General features: G+C 41.4%; 1 pseudogene across 1 annotated transcript; it reads right to left on the bottom strand.

Moving 5' to 3' along the window:
• Positions 1-1872: 1872 nt before the first annotated feature.
• Positions 1873-3116, bottom strand: LOC105822982 (annotated as a pseudogene). Its single transcript, XR_001138126.1, has one exon. The product of XR_001138126.1 is annotated as a store-operated calcium entry-associated regulatory factor pseudogene (transcript).
• Positions 3117-9174: the final 6058 nt, after the last annotated feature.

The raw sequence follows: 9174 nt of genomic DNA, 5'->3' as shown, positions 1-9174 counted from the left end.
AAAAAAGCATTACATGTTTTGCATCCATTGAAGTACAGAGTCAAAAGAAAGAAAGAAAAAAATGAAAGAAGGCAGGAAGGAAGCAAGGAAGACAGAATTCAGATAATGTAGGCATTTAGTACAATAATGAAAAACAGTAAGTGCCCATTACATGTTAACTATTGTTCTTATTTCACTCAGTCCTTACAATAGCTCTAAATGCTAGATACTGCTATTTCTTACTTTTCTGATCAATAAACAGTTCAGAGGAGTTAATTATTAATACCTTGCTCAAAAAATCCCCAAATGAGGATGTGAAACTGAGTTTGCCCAAAGCCCATCTTCTCTTTCATTCCTGCTCTTCTCGGTGATCCTGGCAGAAACAACACCAGGGGCCCAGGTAAGACACTAAAGAGAAGGGTGTGTTGGGGATTGTGACAAGTTGAGTGTGGCTGGAGCGCAGAGGGTGGGGAAGGGAGCAGTGGGCAGTGAATGTTGGTCATGGCCATGGTACGAAGTCCTCTAAGTACTGAATTTCATAAAATGTGTCAGTCCCACTAATTTGTTCATGATATTTAGCTCTAAGAATTGCTGAAGCTGAGCATTCCCTTTGTAGTGCACGGAAAAAGACAAGTTCTATGCCAGACATTTTTGGTCTTGCTAAGGTCAATGGTGGGTTTGTTGCTGAGGAAGAGTTCTGACGTTTGCCATGGAGATGCTACATAAGCAAAGGTAAGCAAAAATGTTTGTCTTCCAAAAGCAAAATTAGAGGGAAGCACACTGAATCAAGATTCCATACATAACAAGTTTTGCAAATAAACACCAGTTTGAAGAGAAACTTCAGAAAATGAAATGGAAATTGACCAAGTCCAAGTCCTTAAAGAAGACTCACCCTCCCTCTTCCCCAGCTGGTTGGACTGCTTACACGTGGGTGCATTTCCTTTCATCATCTACGACCTCTTTATTTTGGAAATAGAAATAAATAGAAAATTTACTTTTGATCTCTATTATACTCTTGAAAACATCATATGCTTTAAACTGAAGGAGGTGGATGCTACTTGTACTCTTCTGGGAAAAAAAGAAAATTAATTTCTGCCTAGTTATTTTTAATAATACATTTGGCATTGATTTTAATATAACAGAAAAAGCATTAACATTGTGTTTTAATTAAGAACAATTCAAGAACATTACCAATACCTATTTAATCTGATGTATTTTAAAGTATTATATATTTTTTTTATGTATTGTCATTTTAATGTAAGATTAAAACAGACTATTACAACAATATTTGAGATTCCACAGAGAACTGCATGCTTTTGCTATTAAAAGACCTTTGTTGAAGCATTTGAACTTTAACTCTTAGGAATTGAAGAAATATGGAGATTTCAAGTATTTTTGTCAGCACACAATTATTCACAACAACCTTCTGGATACTTATTTTCTACCTTTTCCTAAGAAAGGTAAGTCTCACTTACCAGAAGGCTACCACCACCAAAGGATTCAAAGCTCTGGAGCTCAAAAGTGATCAGAAACCACAAATTAGCATGATTAGTAGTCCGAAGCTTGGTTTAAATGTTTGAAGAACAGCAAACACCAAATGATACAATAACAAATAAAATATTATTGTCTCTATAAGGTAACAACTCATTAACTACAATCCACCTAAGTCTGAAATTTTCTGTACTCAGTTTCCATAACACCTTCATTCTTAATGCTTCTTACGGCATCACAGTTTTTAGAAATTAAACAATGTATTTTCAGCATTCCACAGTAACCACCACTTTCAAAAACTGCAATATACATCTGCATGTTACACTAACATACAATACATAAGTACTTTGTCGTATAGCAACTCTTAGCCTCAAATAATAGTACACAAAAAGCTATACAGGACAAAACACCACAGGACTTCTGAATATCCTTTCACCAGTTGTTAGCAGGTAGCACTTTTTCTAAACAGAAAGTGATGAAAAATCAGAAATTTTGCATCCAGTGTTTGACTTCAACTTTCTACTTTACCATCTTCTGGTACCACCATATCCTGATGCAATTCTCGTTTTCGTATCTGAGTTCGAATTTGCCGAATAGCCACCTGAGCCTCCACGAAGTGGTGAGTAAGCACGGCTATTCCAGGCGCTGGAGTAGGGTGGAGAATAGGATGGGTAGTACCACGAGTCTGAGAAGGGTGTTGCTGCTCTATTGCTGCCAAACAAGTATCCTAATATTCCTCCAGTTCCCAGGCCAGTCCAGAATCCTGGTCCTGAGTTTTCACATCCTTGTTGTCCTGTGAAAGCACTACCAAAACCAGGAGTCGCACCACGGCCAGTATTCTGCAGTCTTGTGAACTCAGACTTAAAGCCTGGAGGAGGAGGTCCTGCTGAGTTGGTGAATCTCTGATAATGGTGGGAAAATGGAGGATACTCGGAACATGGTGGAGGAGAACACTGACCATCGCTAAGCAACAGCTTATACACCGCAAAGGCAATACCAAGTAGCACCACAATGGTAATCAATCCACCCGTGCTACAAGAATCTGCCGAGTACCACCTGTTATAATAATCAGAGAAAGAGGTAAAGCCATAGAGTCTTCCGGACTCTCAATTTCTTCAGGCCAAGTTCAGTATAATCTAAATTATACTCCAAGCCACAGGAACCTCTTAGTACATATTGGTCTTCAGAGGATTCATAGCCTTCACAGCTCACCACGGTTTTTCCAAATTTGTATGCAACATCTAAATCGGTCTTACATTCCCACTGTACATCGTAACCATCCCATCCTTTGTTCTGACACTGTATGACTTTCGGTGTGTAAGAATCACAGCCAGCTGTGCCTCCAACACATTTCAGCTGTGGGATCGGATCCAGCCTACGAGAGGTGGTATAGCGGTCGTAGTGGAGTAAGAGCTTTTACATCCCGCAACAATATTCTGTCAGGGTCGTTCCGGCCCAGCGCAGGGCCCGCAATCAGCGAAAGCAAAAGCAGGCCGAGGAGCGGGCAGCACCCGGCCGCTCCCAGCCCGCCCGCCGCAGCCATGGCGCTGAGAGAAGATGGCGCGCGGCTGCCAGACGCCGGCGGGCCTCAAGCGGGCTGCGGAAGTGCGCGAGCAGCTGCGTGGAGACGCTCCGAGATTCGGCGGCGGCGAGCGGAAGGTCTCAAAGTATTATATATTAATAACAAAAGAGAACATTTCAATATCATACTTTCCTATTCTTATAGTAAAAACCGATCTATTTTCTGCCAATATTTATTTACTTATTTAACCTGGTTTTGTTTTGTTTTTTTTTTGAGGCAGAGTCTCACTCTCTTGCCTGGACTAGAGTGCCGTGGCGTCAGCCTAGCTCACAGCAACCTCAAAGTCCTGGGCTCAGGAGATCCTCCTGCCTCAGCCTCCCAAGTAGCTTGGATTACAGGCATGCCCGGCTAATTTTTTCTATTTTTCGTTGTTTCGCTAATTTCTTTCTATTTTTAGTAGAGACGGGGTCTTGCTCTTGCTCAGGCTGGTCTCGAACTCCTGAGCTCAAGTAATCCTCCCGCTTCTGCCTCCCGGAGTGCTAGGATTACAGGCGTGAGCCACGGCGTCTGGCCTTAACCTGGTTTTTATTGAAGATCTACTTTGTACTCAGCTTGGTGTCAGGCACTAAAAATATAGTCACGTTGAAGGCAGACACAGTCCCTGTACTGGTGGCGTTTACACAGTCTGAAACAGTAGAGTTTGGTACAGAAAATTATACCAAAGTGTTAAAGTTAGACATTTTTATTACTATGTTGCAGTAGGTTTGCCCTGGTGAGTACATAGAACAGTGCTTCTCAAACTTTACTGTGTGTGTGAATCACCTGGGGATCTTATTAAAATGCAGATTCTGGGCCAGGCGCGGTGGCTCACGCCTGTAATCCTAGCACTCTGGGTGGCCGAGGCGAGGAGGGCGGAGAGGCGAGGAGGGCGGATCGTTTGAGCTCAGGAGTTCAAGACCAGCCTGAGCACGAGCGAGACCCCGTCTCTACTAAAAAAATAGAAAGAAATTATCTGGACAACTAAAAATATATATAGAAAAAATTAGCTGGGCATGGTGGCACATGCCTGTAATCCCAGCTACTCGGGAGGCTGAGGCAGGAGGATTGCTTGAGCCCAGGAGTTTGAGGGTGCTGTGAGCTAGGCTAATGCCACGGCACTCTAGCCCAGGCAACAGAGTGCGACTCTGTCTCAAAAAAAAAAAAGAGCTATGCAGCTTGTGCCTGGTTGATCAATAAGAAAATGATTTCATTTAAAAAAAAATGCAGATTCTGATTCAGTAGGTCTGGGGTGGAGCTGCTATTCTTTATTTAAACAAACTGTCAAGTAAGGCTGAGGCTGCTGGCCCGCAAACCATGCTTTGTATCGGGGGCATACAATATTAATATGCAAGACTGTAAGATGTAATATCAAGAAGTAAGACATCGGTAAGATTAAAATTTTTCTTTTCTTGGGCTATAGAGCATTTGGTAATAATATACGGGTGAATGACATGTATCTACAATTATAATACTAGACAAATGTGAAATATTCACAAGGGGAAGTAGAAAGTGGCATGGAGGCTAAAGAAGGGAGAAACCGCATCCCAGTTGGAGAGGGGAGTGGGTTCAGGGGTTGCTTCCTTAGGAAGGTGGAGTGTCTAATTGAGCCAGGAAGACACAGAAAATGTCTACTAGTGGAGCGGTGCCGGATGGTGCTTCGAGCTGAGTGTTGGTATTGGCAGTTTTGTGGGTCAGCTCATGGTTGGTTCAGAGACCAGCCAGTTGTCCTGTTTGGCAGTTCTTCCATTCAGGGAAGCAGGAAAGATAGGGATATAAAGTAGACCACCCCCAGCAAGGCCAATCTCAGCATTCCTAAAGATGAATCCAAAGACCCAACATTTCTTTTTATTCATTTTCTCCGAATATATAACACATAACGCCTTGATTTATCGCTCAGGGCTTTGTCTGGTGTCCAGTTCAATTATCTCTGTGTTTCAGCTCCTCTGGCTACTGAATGATACCTTCCTGCTGCTGTAATTTCTCAGTTTAGTGCTTTTCTCTAGCATGGCGCTTATTTGGACAGGATATCTGTTACAGACTTCTTTGCATTGGCCTCAAGAACCCTTCTGCTGTACTGTGGCTGCGGGTACCCTGTGGGTGCTCTCATCACCGGAACATCTGTCAAGACCGGTTCCACATTCCTGCAGCGGCAGGTTGCCGTTGCCCCTACTGGATGCGTGTAAGCGCTCCCATTCACATGATCTTCCCAGCTCCTATTGTCTTCTCAGTTATATCTCCTCCTTGATCCCTGGAAAACATCTGAGGTTGCAGTCTGACTAAAATGGGGGACAAAGGCAAAGAAAGAGTCAAAGGCAAAGTACTGAGGAAGAGCCGTTGGGAGCTATGTCTGCCTTATTCACTTCTGTGTCCCCAGTGCCCAAGCCACTGGTTAACCATAACGGGGCTCAACAAATATTGGCCAGATTTTAAATACAGATTTTGTATAATCATATCCCACCGATTTTCAAGACATTATGGATTCAAAAAGCACTCTGTTCAGGAAACTTTTTAGGTTAAAGAACTTTCCCAGTGGACAAATATTTTCTATCTTGCATCATTTTGAAGGTAGAGAAGATAATGTTTGTGGGAGACAGAATTCCAAGATGATCCCCAATGACCCTCACCCTTTTGAGTGTGGGTGGAACCTGAGGATATAAGGAGATATTCCTCCTGTGATTACACTATGTTATATGAAGATTTTCTGGATGGGCCTAATATAATATATGAATGCTTTGAAAGCAGAGAATTTTCTCTATATGGTTGCAGAAGAGGAAGCCAGAGAGTCAAAGCATAAGAGGGAGTCAATGTGCCATTGCTGGCTTGAAGATGGAAGGACCATGCGGAAAGAACCTGAGAGCAGTGTCCAGGAGCTGAGGGCCAGGAGGAAAATGGCCACTTCAGCCCTACATCCACAAGGAAATGAACTCTACCAACAACTTGAATGAGGTTGGAAGCAGATTTTTCTCCAGAGCCTCCAGATAAGAGCCTCGCTTAGGCCAGGCACAGTGACTCACGCTTGTAACCTTAGCATTTTGGGAGGCCAGGGCAAGAGGATCACTTGAGACCAAGATTTCAAAATTAGCCTAGGCAACACAGTGAGACCCTGTTTCTACAATAAATTATAGCCAGGCACGGTGATGCACACCTATAGTCCCACCTACTTGGGAGGCTGAGGCAGGATGATTATTTGAGCCCGGGAATTCAAGGTTGCAGTGAACTATGATCATCCCATTGCACTCTATCCTGGGCAACACAACAAGATTTTTCTCTAAAAAATAAAAATTAAAACAAAAAAGAGCCTAGCTTAGCCCACACCTTGATTTTGGCCTTGTGAGACCCTAACCGCAAAATCCAGTTGAGCCAGTCTTGGCTTCTGACATACAGAACTGTGGGCTAATCAGTGGCTATTATATTAAGCTGCTAGTTTGTGATAATTTGTTATGCAGCAATAGAAAACTAATACAATGCTTTATACCTCAAGGAAGTTTATAATACATGTGTATTTATAAGGTGCTCACATGATATGGGCATTTAACTTGTCTGTATTTTACTATATGTACTGGAGGAAAAATAATAATTTAAATAGCATGAGCAATAACCTCCCATGGTTATTCCACTCAGTAAGCTATCAGCAACATCTGACAGAATTGTACTCTCTTCTTGCAATACATTCCTCACATTGCCTAATGAACAACCTCCTTTCTTCATTCTCCTCCCAGCTCACTAGACATTTCTTTTTAGTACTTTGCAGGTTTCTCTTCATCTTTCCTAACACTAACATTCCTATATACCCTCCACATACATATATTACCCTACATGGTGGCATAAACAAAATATGTATACAGTTTTTTATTTTGTTTTGCATAGATACAGGGTCTCACTCTGTTGCCCAGGCTGGAGTACAGTGGTGTCCCATTATAGCTCAATGCAGCCTGGAACTCCTGGCCTCAAACAATCCTCCCACCTCAGCCTCCTGAGTCACTGTGATTACAGGCATGACAGTTCTTTATAGGCAATTAAAAGCTATTCAAGGGTAATTTTGACTATCCCCTGCTTAAAAAGCAATTTCACTCCATCAGTTTTTCTCATCTAAAATTGGGAGTCACCCAGCTACTTCAGTGTAAAGTCAAGAGGAGTTGTGAATTAACTTGTCTTCACACTGGATCTCTTCATTAGCTCTAAACCTGTGCTGTCCAATATGGTAGCCATAAACCACAAGTAGGAATTTAAATTTAAGTTTTAGCTAGGCCTGTAGTCCCAGCTACTCAGGAGACTGAGGCAGGAGAATTGCTTGAGGCTAGGAATTGAGACCAGCCTGGGTAACATAGCGAGCCACTGTCTTGAAAAAAAATTAAATTCTAATTAATTAAAATTAAATGAAATTAAAAATTCTGTCCCTCAGTTACACTAGCCACATTTCAAGTGTCCAATAGCCTATATGCTCATGGCTACCACATTAGACAACACAGATACAAAACATTGCCATCATCACAGGAAGTTCTATTGGACAACAAAAAAACCCATACCTTTAATTGTCATGTGGTCTCCTCTGCTTAAATATCCTAAACTCATTGCTTTCCCATAGAAGAGATTTTGCAGAGGAGTGATGTGAAAAGTGCATTATTTGGAATCAAATTTTCTTGAGTTTAAATCCAGCTCTACCGTTGTAGGCTCTGTGACCTTAGGAGGATTACTTGACTTCTCTGTGCCTCCATTTCCTTACCTGCAAATTGGGATAATAGCAGGAACTATCCCTTAAGCTTGTTGTAAAGATTAAATGATGTGATATATACAATGTACTTAGAATAGTGCATAACTCTTAAGTACTCAATAAATTTAGCTATTATTTTTTGTATTAGTTTTTGGTGTTTTTAGGGATGGGTGGGCAGAGTCTCACTCTGTTGCCTGGGCTAGAGTGCAGTGGCATCATCATAGCTCACCACAACCTCAAATTCCTGGGCCCAAGTGATCTTCCTGCCTAAGCCTCCCAAGTAGCTGGGACTATAAGCACACATCACTATGACTGACTAATTTTTAAAAAATTTTGGTAGAGACAGAGGTCTCACTATGTTGCTCAGGGTGGTCTTGAACTCCTGGCCTCAAGTGATCCCCCACCTCGGCCTTTCAGAGTGTTGGGATTGTAGGCATGAGCCATCATGCCTGGCCTGTATTTGTATTGTTTCAGAGACCTGCATGGGATTTGTTATACTTCATTAATCTGAAGACTCATGACTTTTATTAATTCTGCACAATTTTTGTCATTATCTTTTCAAATATTGCCTTTCCTCGATTCTTTTCTCTTTTCCTTTCTAAAATTCTTTTTGGACATTCATTGTATCTTCATTATATCTCTATAACCCTTATGTAACTCAGTTTCCTTTTCTGTAAAACAATACAAATAGTCTATCTCATAGGGTTGTTAGAATTAACTGAGTTAAGATATGTAAAACACTTAGAATAGCATCATATGTGTGTCAGCTATTATTAACACTCTGGTTATAGCTCTTTATTTATTTTTGGCCCTTGGAGACTTACCTTAACTTATTAGGGATATTTTGTAATACTTTAGTCCATCTATTAAACCAGAAGTTATTCCAAACTCTCTTTTGGTTGCAAGCTATGACGAGCTGTGACATATACCATTTCTTTTGTTTGGAACATTTTCCTTCCCTCTTGTCTACTTTCATCACTGGAGAGTTTAATATCTCTATTAGTCTGAATTATACGGTGTGCATCAGAAAATCCAAAATAACCATAGCTTTAAAAAATAGAAGTTCATTTCTTCCTCACATAAACGAAGTCTAGAAGTATGAGGTCTATGGCAGGTATGCCTTCTCCATAATCATCAGGGGTCCAGGCTTTTTTCAGTTCCTCAACATTTGGCTTCATCTGTGATCCAAGATGATTGCTCTGATTCCAGCCATAACATCCAAATTCTAGTCAACAGAAGAAAGAGGTAAAGAAGGGTATGCCTCTTCCCTTTAATATATTTCTGTAAAGTCATATACACCATTTCCCATTGGCCAGAACTTAGTCACACAGCCATGCCTAGTGCCATGGGACACTGGAGAATGTAGTCTTTATTTTTGAGCACCAAACACCAAGGAGATAGCAGACGTCGGGGGAAACTAGTGGTCTTTGCC

The sequence above is a fragment of the Propithecus coquereli genome, unplaced genomic scaffold (genome assembly GCF_000956105.1).
Source record: "Propithecus coquereli isolate 6110/MARCELLA unplaced genomic scaffold, Pcoq_1.0 Scaffold65, whole genome shotgun sequence".
Classification (NCBI taxonomy): Eukaryota; Metazoa; Chordata; class Mammalia; order Primates; family Indriidae; genus Propithecus; species Propithecus coquereli.
This window is presented reverse-complemented; position numbering and strand designations above follow the sequence as displayed.